The following is a 12,734-nucleotide window of genomic DNA, read 5'->3' on the forward strand; positions in this document are numbered from 1 at the left end:
CACTTACAATGCCCAAATCTCAAGATAGCTGCCCTCTTCCACCAAAGCGTTAAGACAGTAGCCATGAGCTCAGCCTGGCATTTTTTGCCTGTATCACGGAGCAGGGAAACAGACAGGCACCAAAGTCCCTGTGGATAGAAAACAAAGGAATAGCCTGTGTATAGAGTGAGTGATCAATTCCAAAATCATTAGGGTAAATAATGGTCAGGGTCACAATTACACTCCTTTCAACAAAGCCATCAAAATGGAGTGAAAATTTTCAGTGTTAGAGTATATTAGGATGCTCTTTAACCTTGTGGTTCTAGATTGCTGATCATATTCAATCTAAAGAGAAAATTATTAAAGCATTTTCACCATTATTCATACAGACTGTTAAGTACCTCCTGCTTTGGTGACCTTATGTAGAGCTGTGGAACAGAAGAGTATATTATTAATGGCTTAACCAAACCTGCTTTGTGTTATAAAAACTTAAGAGTGTTAAAATTAATATTTATTCAATAAATATTTATTCATCAAATATTTATTGGAGAGTGAATTGTGAGCAAGTCTCTGAAATAGACACAAGGTTTACACATTCCAAGCAAAAACCAGTATGTTCAGGCTCTCATGGAGGTTGCTTTGATTTTCCCCCTACTATCTGCAACCTGTAGACTAAAGAGACGATGTATAATAATGTATTGTACAGTATCTAAGAATTAACCCTGTCCTTTCCATTCTGCTGCCTTCAGTATACTTTATTTTTAGCCTAGATTATTTCAATGGCTTCCTGACAGAGCTATGTTCAGTTTCTCTTTGTGGCCCTCCAAACTTATTATGCTGAAATCCTAACCCCCATGTGATGGCATTGGGAGGTAAATCTTTGGGTGGATCCCTCAGGAATTGAGTAGGGCCCTGTGATAACAACCCTAAAGAGCTCCCTCGCCCTCTTTTTTGCCATGTGAAGATACTACGCAATCTAAACAGGTTGCACCTCAGAAAAGGACCCTCAAGAACCAAACCATGCTGAGACCCAGATTTTGGACTTCCAGCATTTAGAATTGTGAGTAATAAATTTCTGTCATTTATAAGCCATCCAGTCTATGGTACTTTGTAACAGCAGCCTACACAGACTAAGGCAGCATCTTCACATTTTGACTTAATTAAGGGATTGAGACCTGTAGAGATAACTGTGGAAGTGCATTCCAGACATAGAGAACTGCCATTGGGGAGCTTGAGATTGGACCTTGGTTGGCGTGGCTATAGGATGAAAGGAGGCCAGTGAGCAGAAGAGAGGAAAAAGGAGATAAAGTAGTATAAGTTGAAGCAAAAGCATTAACGTGCATCAGATCATGCAAGGTCTTGCTGACTTTTATAAAAACACTGACTTATACTCTTAGGGAATTAGAATGACTTTTGAAGATTTTGAGTGGGAGTGGGGTGTGTGTGACATTATCCTGATGAAACAAGATCATTGAGGTTACTGTGTTGAGAATCTATTTTTTATAGACAAAAAGTTAATTTTTTAATATTTAAAACTGAAAGGAAGGAGTTGCAATTAACGGTACAAGGGAAGCAAGATTTTCAGAAAAGATCAGGACATTAAGCTTGAGATATCTATTTGAAGTTGAGTTGCCAATTGTAGACCTGTGTCTATAATTCAGGATGTGATATCTGGAAAGATCTTTGGAATTCTCAGAATACAAATGGCATTTCAAGCCATGGGATTGTGTGAGGTTGCCAAGAGAGGATACAGATAGCAAAGAGCAGAGTTTTAAAGATATTCTTAATTCTGGAGTATTCTGTCATTAATGAATCAAGGAAAGGGGAAACCTACGAAGGAGATTAAAAGATACGGCCTATGATATATCCATGAAAACAAGAGAGTTTTGTTCTGAAAGTCCAGTGAGAACTTCTTACAAGAGGGAAGAGCAATCAAAATGTCACTGCTGCTTATCAATCAAGTAAGGTGAACACTGAGACTGACCATTGGATTCATCAACACGGAGATCATTAATGACCTTGACAAGAGCATTACTGGTAGAGGATGAGAAAGACAGCATGACTGGAGGGGATTCCAGAGAGAGCAGCAGGAGTGCAAATAAAGCGAGTAAATATATAGTATAAACAAATATACCAGTATAGAACACTCAATATTTTTTGTTTATATCATTGCAAGCATTTAACAAATCAGTCATGATTATTATGAACCTCAACCCAAAGCATAATTAATTCTTGAGCCTCTTCAGATTTAAGCACACAATGAATTAGCAGAATCTGAAGAGATGCAAAAATATATACCTAAGAAAATACTCATACTGTTATTGCAATTGTTATTGTGTCCTTTATAGTCTTTGTATTATTTATATTCTTCCATGGAAAATTTAGATATAGCTAATAGATTTTCACAAGTGACCTTTTGTACAGGAATCACCACTGAATGGTTCATATACTGGTATATGAAAGTGTCTCATAACTTGCCAAGTACTTACTATTAAAATGAGAAAACCATAAAATACACATATTCCTTTTAAAGGAAAGAACAGAGTTCAAAAAATAAATTAATATAAATGCCTTAATTTTTTTCATTGATAAACTGATAGAGATTTAATAAAATTTACTATGTTAAAATACAACATAACATAAAAAAAATAAATTTAGACCATGATTTATCATTTACATGGATCGCTACCCTTAGGGAGTCTCTTGTCTTCGGTGTCTGCAGTACTTAACAGAATAGAACACAATGCCTAACTAAAGAGAGGAGAATATTATGAAAGCAAAATGAAAAGGCAGTTTTAGAAGCAATTCACAAAATAATAAAAGCACAAACATTTCTGAGTCTAAAGTATTGAGGGGGAAAAAAAGACAAAGAAAGTCAATAGAATCACAGAGGGCCACCTTAATGACAAAAATGAAAAGCAGGCCTGTTAATACCTGGAACTGTCCCCCAACGCATGGTGCTATGGAAGATCTCTATGTAGTTCAAACAGGTTTGCCTAGAAACAGGTTATTTCATGGTCCTATTGCAAAACGTCATGTAGATTTGGATCAGATACCATGACTTTGAGCCTAGCAAAGGGAAATTAATATTTTATGAGTTTCTTAATCCTTAAAAGCAAGAAAGTTTTCCAAAGAAGAAGACAGAGCACTTGAGGATATGATATTCCTGGGCTTTGGCCTATAAACACACTAGATCCGCTTTATTTATTTATTTATTAAATGTATTTTTATTGATTTCAGAGAGGAAGGGAGAGGGAGAGAGAGAGAGAGAGAGAGAGAAACATCAGTGATGAGAGTCATTTTATTGATCAGTTGCATCCTGCATTCTCCCACTGGGGACCAAGCCCAAAACCCAGGCATGTGCCCTGACCTCCCTGTTCATAGTCTGACTCTCAACTACTGAGCAACACTGGCCAGTTTTAAATCCTCTCTTCATTTCGTCTTAAAGTATGTGAAGCCAGGATTTAATGTATGTATATTTTCTCACCTTAATGTTTTTTATGAATTATAGATTGTTAAAATCAGCACTGTCTTAGCAGAATGGATTAAAACACAGACACACAAATATACACATATATACATTGAAAAAAGAAATAAAACAGAACATTCATTTAGTATTAAAAAGTCAGTAGTATATTTGAGGGAATAAAATATATTCATAAGCTGTTTTAAATATTTAATGTATAAATTTTCCTACCAAGTAAATTCATTAAAAAGTAATCTTAAATCGATGTGTGCTTTTTCTCTTTAATAAATATGCCAGGTTTAATTATCCCAATCTAAATAGTATCGAAGATGGTGAACATTAAATCCACTATAATGTTATTTTTATGTTATATTACCTTCATTGCTATCAATTTAATTAAAGTATGCATTGGCAGGGACCAAAATGACTTAATTGTTTAAACAAAGCTTTTCTTAGTCATTGCCAAACCTAAAAATCAAGCACCCTCAGATGAACCTTTATTAAATGGTTCCTATAAAATTATTTCATGGAAACAATTTAGAAAAACCATAATTTGTACATTTTAATTTTTATCCAATAAACAGAAAATTAAAATCAGCCACTTTAGAAAATACTGTTTTTAGATGGACAAAGAATAAAATTCTAAATGAATATCCAAGGAAATCCTGTTTTTCACAATTCTATTTTAGTTTCATATATTAATAACAAACTTTTCTTAAACTACTATATTTTCATTCATTTGTCTTCTTTTTTATTTGCTTTAAAAAATCCAAGAGGGGCTGGCAGATGTGGCTCAGTGGTTGAGTGTCGACCCATGAACCAAGAAGTCCGCGGTTTGATTCCAGTCAGGGTACATCCCAAAAAGGCTCGATCCCCAACCCCCTGTAGGTTGCATGGAGGAGGCAGGTGATCAACGTCTCTCTCTCACTGATGCTTCTCTCCCTCTATCCCTCTCCTCCCCTTCTCTAAAATCAATAAAAAAAAAACATTAAAAAATTTTAAAAATATGAAAGATGAGACTTGAACTCCTTGAAGGTGAGTTTCAGACATATATTTTTTCACTTATGCATTCCTTGCTTATAGTTGATTCACTAGAACTTAGTGAGCAATAAATAAATATTTAATATATGTATGTTTGGATAAATTGTCTGAAAAATGAACGAATGAAATATCACTTCCTCTGCCATTTAAATATTTAAAGATGAAGACATTTAGACTTAGATATGTTAGCAACTGGTTTTAAAAATTATTAGTGGAAACACTGAAGAGCCTGTTGCCAAGCTTAGGCCTGTCCACCACGACATTCTTCTCAGTTGGTGCAACTGCTTTGTAAGCAAGAGGAGAGGTGGCACCGTGGGACGTGACAGTTGCCATAGAAGGACAAGATAGTTTTAAGTAGTTTCCTAACATCCACTTAGACATTGACTAAAATGAGCAGAGACAGGCAGATCATGAAGGAAATGATTATGAGCTGGATTGGTATTGTAGACAGAAATACCAGGAGGAAAAATAGTATTTTAGATACCTCATAAAAGAAATCTCTAAAACCCGGGGACTAAATGTATAAATAGATCAGAGTGCTGAGAAATCAAAGGAAGGTTTGTTGGAAGGTTTGTCGGGGAGATCTAAGAGTGATGTTTTCATTTTGAATAACAATAGGTGACACATTGAGGAAAATATGATGATTCCAAGTTTCAAAATACTATGTTGTAAATAGAACGAAAATAACAAAGTAAGCGTCTTACAGGAATTAATGAAGCACAAGATTTGTTTTTAAATGTTAAAATGGCAAGTTTGATAATTCAGCACTAATCTTTATTCACATTGGAGAAACCTTGAAGTACTCCAGTGAATGAATGACTTTCAAGGACGTCAAGTTCCTTATCTTGGAAACTGTACCTTGCTGTATCATTGCAATGTTCTTGCACATAACTCTTTAGCTGATAGGGTTTTCTTATTCATCTAGCACCTGAAATACCCCTCCTCTGAGTGATTGCTGCTGAATTAGTACTATTAAGTGCAAAGAACCACTTTGTACATCTTATATATATTAACTCATTGAATCCTGATAAAAGCCCTATGAACTAAGTACTATCCTAATTACATTTTACTTAGAGATAATGGAGACAAAGTATAAGAAATCTGTAATAATAGCTAAACAGTGGTCAGCTTAGTAAGTGAAGACAAATGAGATTTGAACAGGGCCGTTTGTGTCTTAATATATGCACCCAGTAATCAATCAATGCTGCCTAAGTACTTGTTAATCCTTATTGACAATATCTTTGAATGCAACCCACCCTGACATCATTGTGTTCATTTATTTCCTAGTACATTTTCTGCTCTTTCCAGAGATTCCGCATCCATAAAGACAAAATGCCAAAGGCCTGTACCTTCGATGTAAGCAAGCTTGGAATGAATAAACCTGCACCAGCCAAGCTGGGAGATTGCAAGTTGTCTTAGGTTGTATTCATTTATATAGTCACACCCTTTGTACCATGTGATTTTGCAGCTCTTCTCACAAAGGAGGTGGATATAATTCCCCATCCCATGGCTTTAGATTTAGTCTTGTGATATGTTTTGGCCAATGGGATATTAAAGTCTAGAAAAGCATATATGCAACACTTGTGTTTTCACCATAAGAACGTAATCTGGCTGGTTTATTAGTTCAGAAAGCATATCCAGCTGAGATGAGCCTACGCCTCCCTGCTAACCCCCCATACGCACCCCAATACTTTGCAAACTCATGAGCTAAATAATGATTCTTGGCTCTTCTGGTTTGTACTAAATCTGACTGATGCAGAAATTGGTACCAGAAAAAGGGGTACTGCCATTCTAAACAACTAAATTATCTGGTATTGCCTTTGCAACAGGCAGCAGGCTCCGAGGAGACGGAAGACATTGGGAAAATGTGAAGGGAACTGTTTTAGGAGGATGAGAAATTTGAGACATGCATTCTGTAATGGTGAAATATTTGGTGAAACTCTCACACGAGGTTACTTAGAAGATTGAAAATGTATCTAGTGAATTTTTGGAATCGCACAAAGAGAATTCCAAGGAAAATAGAATGTTGACAGCTTGGGTTTTGCTCTCCTAGCTGAAAAAACTAGAAAATGAAAGTAAGAGATGACCTCAAAAATGAGCTGGTGAGCTGAGTTTTGGTAACCAAAACTTGCCAGATTGAAAAATACAACTTTTCTCCTCTCTACACCTGCATCCACAAAGTATTCTCAAAATAAGATGCAGACTGAAGGTAAAGAGACTTTCTTCAGTATTATAATGTTTGTGGAGGCCAATAAAACATATATACACAGCCCTGTCAGGTACTAAAATATATTTTTAAACTAGGTTATTTTATGGCTTTATTGAAGTATAATTGATATACAAAAACTGTGTATTTTAATACATACAATTTGACAAGTTTAGACATATGCGTATATCCATGATACCATGACCACAATCAGGGTAACAAACATAACTATCACTTCTAAAAGTTTCCTTGGGTCCTTTTGCTATTTTTTTGTAAAACACTTAACATGAGATCTACATTCTTATAAAATCTTAAGTGTACAATAATACCATATTGTTAACTGTATGTACTATGATGTGCAGCAGATTGCTAGATTCTATTCATCTTGTGAAAATGTAACTCTATACCCATTAAATGACTTCCCCATAACCCTCACCCCATTCTCACTCCAATCACCAATCTATTTTCTGCTTCTTTAATTTTGACTTTTAGATGTCACATATGAAGGAAATCATACAGTATTTCTTCTTCTGTGACTGACTTATTTCACTCTCCATAATGTCCTCCAGGTCCATCTATGTTATCACAAATGGTAGAATTTATTCATTTTATAAGGATGAATAGTATTCAATTGTATATGTATACCACATTTTTTATCCATGTGTCTGTTTATGGATTTTTGAGCTATTTCCATATCTTAACATTTAAAAATAATGGTGCAGTGAACATGGGCATGAAGACATCTTGTCAAGATCTTGATTTCAATTCTTTTAAATGCATACTCAGATGTGGGATTGCGTTATTTTAAATGTACAGTATTGGTGCAAGAATGAGTAGATTAATGGAATAAAACTGGACAATAATAAGATATACATTTGGATAATTGTAAGTGATAGGTGTTGGTTCTATGTGGTTGAGAATCAGCACATGCTCTGCCCCCAGTGGTTTGGGGAAAACTGGAAATTAAATATGATCACAAATATTTTGCTACTCTTGTTAATGGGAGGCAGAAAGTAACTCAACTCCCTTTGAATTGTATCTTAATGACTTGTATAGTCACTGGGAAGAGATGGTGACCTGGGAGGTGATGAATGGAAGGTGGCTGAGCTCCCAGCTGACAAACGGCTTCTCCAGCTCTGAGAATCATCTTGAACATACAGCACAATGAGGTCTTCAGATAACTGCTTGGTGAGAAACTCCAGGAAGTTCCATGCTGCTGAGCTCAGTCAACCCACAGAAATCTGAGGTATACTAACAAAGTGAGGTTTAAGCTACTAATTTTGGGGTGCTTTATTACAAAGCAATAAATAACTATAAAGAAGCTTTGAAAACTAAAAAAAATAAATTCAAGCCATGTAAGAAATTAATGAGTTTGGAATATACAGATGCATTGATTGATTTAATCTTCACAAGAGTGAAATTTTACAGTGAATAAAAGCCAGAACCAGGAATTTAGTCTGAATACCCTTGGGCCAGAATGAAATTACTATGAGTTTGCTTATAAATAATTTTGGGATAACTGGAAACCAATACTACATATACCCTCAGATATATCCTATCTAATAAAAGAGTAATATACAAATTAACCATCACTCCACTCCACCCACAAGCCACGCCCACCAGCCAATCAGGAGTGAATATGCAAATAAACCCAACCAAGATGGCTACGGCCACAGAGAGCAGGAGAGAGGCTTGGGTTTCCCTGGCAATGGAGGAAGCCAAGCTTTCCACCTGCCCTTGCCAGCCTAGGCCTCCACTCAAGGCTACAAAGTTTCAATGATAGAAGATACATAAACCCAAACAAAAATGGCGGCAGCCACGGAGCTGGAAAGAGCAGGAGTCTAGGGTTGCCCCCGGTGATGGAGGAAGCCAAGCTTTCCGCACAACCTGGCCAGCCCAGGCCTCGGTTAAGGCTACAAAGTTTCAATTATAGAAGATACATAAATCCCAATAGAAATGGCTGCCGCCACAGAGCAAGCAGAAGGCTTGGCTCTTCTCTAGGCTACAAAGTTTCAATTGAAGAAGATAAATAAACCCCAGATACCAGGGCCTCTGCTTGGGTCGCTAGGGGGCATGGCCGGCATGCAAACCACCACAGGCCCCTCGCCCAGGCTGCCCCACACCCCAAGAGAACCCCCACCCTGATCCGGAACACCCTTCAAGGCAAACCAGCTGGCTCCCACCCGTGCACCAGGCCTCTATCCTATCTAATAAAAGAGTAATATGCATATTGACCATCACTCCAACACACAAGATGGCTGCCCCCATGTGGTCAAAGATCCTGCCCCCATGTGGACACAAGATGGCCACCACAAGATGGCCAGAAGGGGAGGGCAGTTGGGAGGGACCAGGCCTGCAAGGGAGGGTAGTTGGGGGCGATCAAGCCTGCAGGGGAGGGCAGTTAGGGGTGACCAATCCGGCAGAGGAGGGAAGTTGGGGGCAAACAGGCCTGCAGGGAAAGGCAGTTGGGAGGGACCCAGGCCTGCAGGGGAGGGCAGTTGGGGTGACCAGGCTTGCAGGGGAGGGCAGTTAGGAGTGACCAGGCCTGCAGGGGAGGGCAGTTGGGGAGGACCCAGGCCTGCAGGGGAGAGCAGTTGGGAGGGACCCAGGCCTGCAGGGGAGAGCAGTTGGGGGGGGGGGGAGGGTCAGGCCTGCAGGGGAGGGCAGTTAGGGGTGACCAGGCCTGCAGGGGAGGGCAGTTAGGGGTGACCAGGCTGGCAGGGGAGCAGTTAGGCATCAATCAGGCTGGCAGGGGAGTGGTTAGGGGGTGATCAGGCTGGCAGGCAGAAGCAGTTAGGGGCAATCAGGAAGGCAGGCAGGCGAGCAGTTGGGAGCCAGCAGTCCTGGATTGTGAGAGGGATGTCCGATGGGCAGTTGGACATCCCTCGAGGGGTCCCAGATTGGAGAGGGTGCAGGCTGGGCTGAGGGACATCCCCCCCCCCCCCCGTGCATGAATTTCATGCACTGGGCCTCTAATATATATATGCAAATTAGGCCAGGATGCCATAACAGGTCACGACCAGACAGGAGGAGGTTGTGCATGCAGGTGAGGCACAGAGCAGAGATGGAGACAGAGACAGGGGGGCTTGCCCAAGCCAGCGCAGCAGCTCAGGCAGCCCTGTTGGCCCCGGCGGCCCTGGAGCGGACACAGGCAGGGGGGCCAGGGGACTCTGCGAGTCAGGTGTGGGTCCCAGCTCCCCCACGGTGCCGGACCAGCCTGACTCCCATGACAGCCAGCGCTGTGCAAGTCAGGCTGAGTCCTGGCCTCCCGCGGGATGCCTCCTTGCACAGCGGGAGGCAGGGCGCCTCCTTGCGTGATTTCAATTGCTCATTGGGCCTCTAGTGTGTGTGTGTGTGTGTGTATATATATATATGCATATACAGTGGTCAAATTATAAAACATCCTCCATTAAGAAATGTAGGTAAAAGAAATATGCAATTGGCAAAATATTTATAAAATAAATGTAAAAAAATCAGATTATTTAATATGCAAGAAGCACCTAAAATCAATAAAAGAGGAGTAAACATCTTAATTTTAAAGTGTATAATACAAAGATACATTTGTAAAAGAAAAATTGCAAATAAATATATAAAAACATATTTAACCTCATAAATATTATTAAAATGCCAATTTAAATTATCAACACATTTTACACATTTTGTCCTTAATAAATAAATGTTTAAAAAATTAGGTCATCTCTTGCCGAAACCGGTTTGGCTCAGTGGATAGAGCGTCGGCCTGCAGACTGAAGGGTCCCGGGTTCGATTCCGGTCAAGGGCATGTACCTTGGTTGTGGGCACATCCCCAGTGGGGGGTGTGCAGGAGGCAGCTGATCGATGTTTCTCTCTCATCGATGTTTCTAGCTCTCTATCCCTCTCCCTTCCTCTCTGTAAAATATCAATAAAATATAAAAAAATAAAAAAATAAAAAATAAATAAAAAATTAGGTCATCTCTTGGTGTCAGAAATGAGAACCTAGTGTCTGCTATAGGCATATATTATAGAAACAGTACTTTTTGAGCCTCTGTGACATTACCACAAAACTGAATATGGCTTAAACACCTTAAGATCTTAAATAAATATTTAAAGTGAAATAAAAATTAATAAATAAATAAAGTATATTAAATTATTAGTTGTTGTTATTCACAATAACATAATTTGTAAATAATATGAATAACAATAATAAATGATGTCATATAAATAACAACCTTTAAATGTTAGTTTAGGATAATATGTACTTGTCATGACACATTCTTTTTTTTTAATCTTTATTGTTGAAAGTATTACATATGTCCCTTTTTTCCCCCATTGACCCCTTCTAGTCTGCCCCCGCCCCACGTCTTCACCACACTATTATCTGTGTCCCTGGGTTATGCATATATGCATAAAAGCTCTTTGGTTGATGACAAATGTTTCTGAAACATTTTCAAATGATTTTGAAATATTGCCTCATGGAAAATTCAAATATGAGAGAAATGGGGGAAATGGTAGAGCTGTATTTTTGCAACAGATCAAGAATAAGGGGCAACTATAGAAACTGAAATCAAGATAGAAATTGAGACAAAGATGATGCAGTTAAAGATACAGATGGGGCTCCTGATATAGTAAAATATTAAAGAACCTTCACTAAATTGTTAATGGACTCTAAGTAAGCTTAGGTGGAATTTTTTATAATCGGCTTTATTGAATTACAATTTACATAAAATAAAATGTGCTCATCTTAAAGTGTGCTTAGATGAATTTTGACAGAGCTATTCACCCATGTAACCCCCAAAAGGCCCTCCTCAACCTTTAGGCATTTTACTGAATGTATAGGGGACACCAGTGTTTTTTTAAAAAGCTGTATTGATTTGTAATTTACCCACCATAACATAAAATTATTTATAGCATAATGTAACTAGATTAAGGTCTTCATTATTAGGTTTATGAACTATAAAATATTGTTATCCATTTGTTGTCAATAAATATTTTCTGGGAGGAATTTTTAAAACCCTGTAAAATATTGTACTTCATCAAACCCTGACACACTATTTTGGTGCCATTTTTTTATGTTTGATTGTTTCAATTATTACTATGATGGTTGCAAAATTTGTTGATTTTCCAAGTCCATTCCTTATTGTATACTTAATAGCTTCTATTCCACTCTTGGAAAGATCTCTCTATCATTCATTTGTATGAAAATACAGAGAGAGAGAGAGAAGGAGAGAGAGGATCTTACTTTCTACAAATATATTCAGTTTTCATTTGGACTTTAGCCCATTGAAATATTTACATCATTTAATTTAAAAATTTATAAACCATGCAGGAAAACTAATTCTAAGATGGCAAAAAGATTGAGTATAATAATGTGAAAGTATTTTTTCCTTTTAAATGGTCATGTAATCTTTCCAAAATAATCTTTCTATAAAATTATTTTCAAATTTTATCTTTATTCTTGAAAAAGAGAGCATTATACTTTGAAATAAAAAACTATTTTCTTCTTAAAGTTCTTTATTTCTTTAAAATTCCAATAAAATTAAATGTGAAATTCAGTTATATTTAGTTGAATCAGTTAAGTTTTATCTTTTAAATAATGAATGATGATGGGCTAACAAAGCAATGGTCCATTTCAGAGTGTGAAACAGAGATAAATAAAGAATTAATTTCTATAAAAATTTAATCCTAATGTGTAAGAGATCAGGTAATAAATTTCCTCATTTATGAAGTGGAGATAATAATAGCAATGCCTATTTTATAGGACTGTTATGAAGATTAAATGAGGGAATTAAAGGAGAAAAAGCAATAAAGTGTGTAGAACAGTAGCTGATATATAATGAGTCATTTAAAAGCTATCTTTATTATTAGATGGTATTGCTATATCATTAACACTAAATATTCTTTATTAAAGGGAAATAAAAGACTGGCAACAGGACACGTGGATATTAGGTATAGTGAAAATATCTTGAAATTTTAAATCCATCATTTTGTATCTGAATGCTACCCGTGTTTCTTAATGGTGATGTTATTTGTTGCTCTGTGAACTTTTATGCAAGTAACTATTCT

This window comes from Plecotus auritus (genome assembly GCF_963455305.1).
Source record: "Plecotus auritus genome assembly, chromosome: 4".
Taxonomy (NCBI): domain Eukaryota; kingdom Metazoa; phylum Chordata; class Mammalia; order Chiroptera; family Vespertilionidae; genus Plecotus; species Plecotus auritus.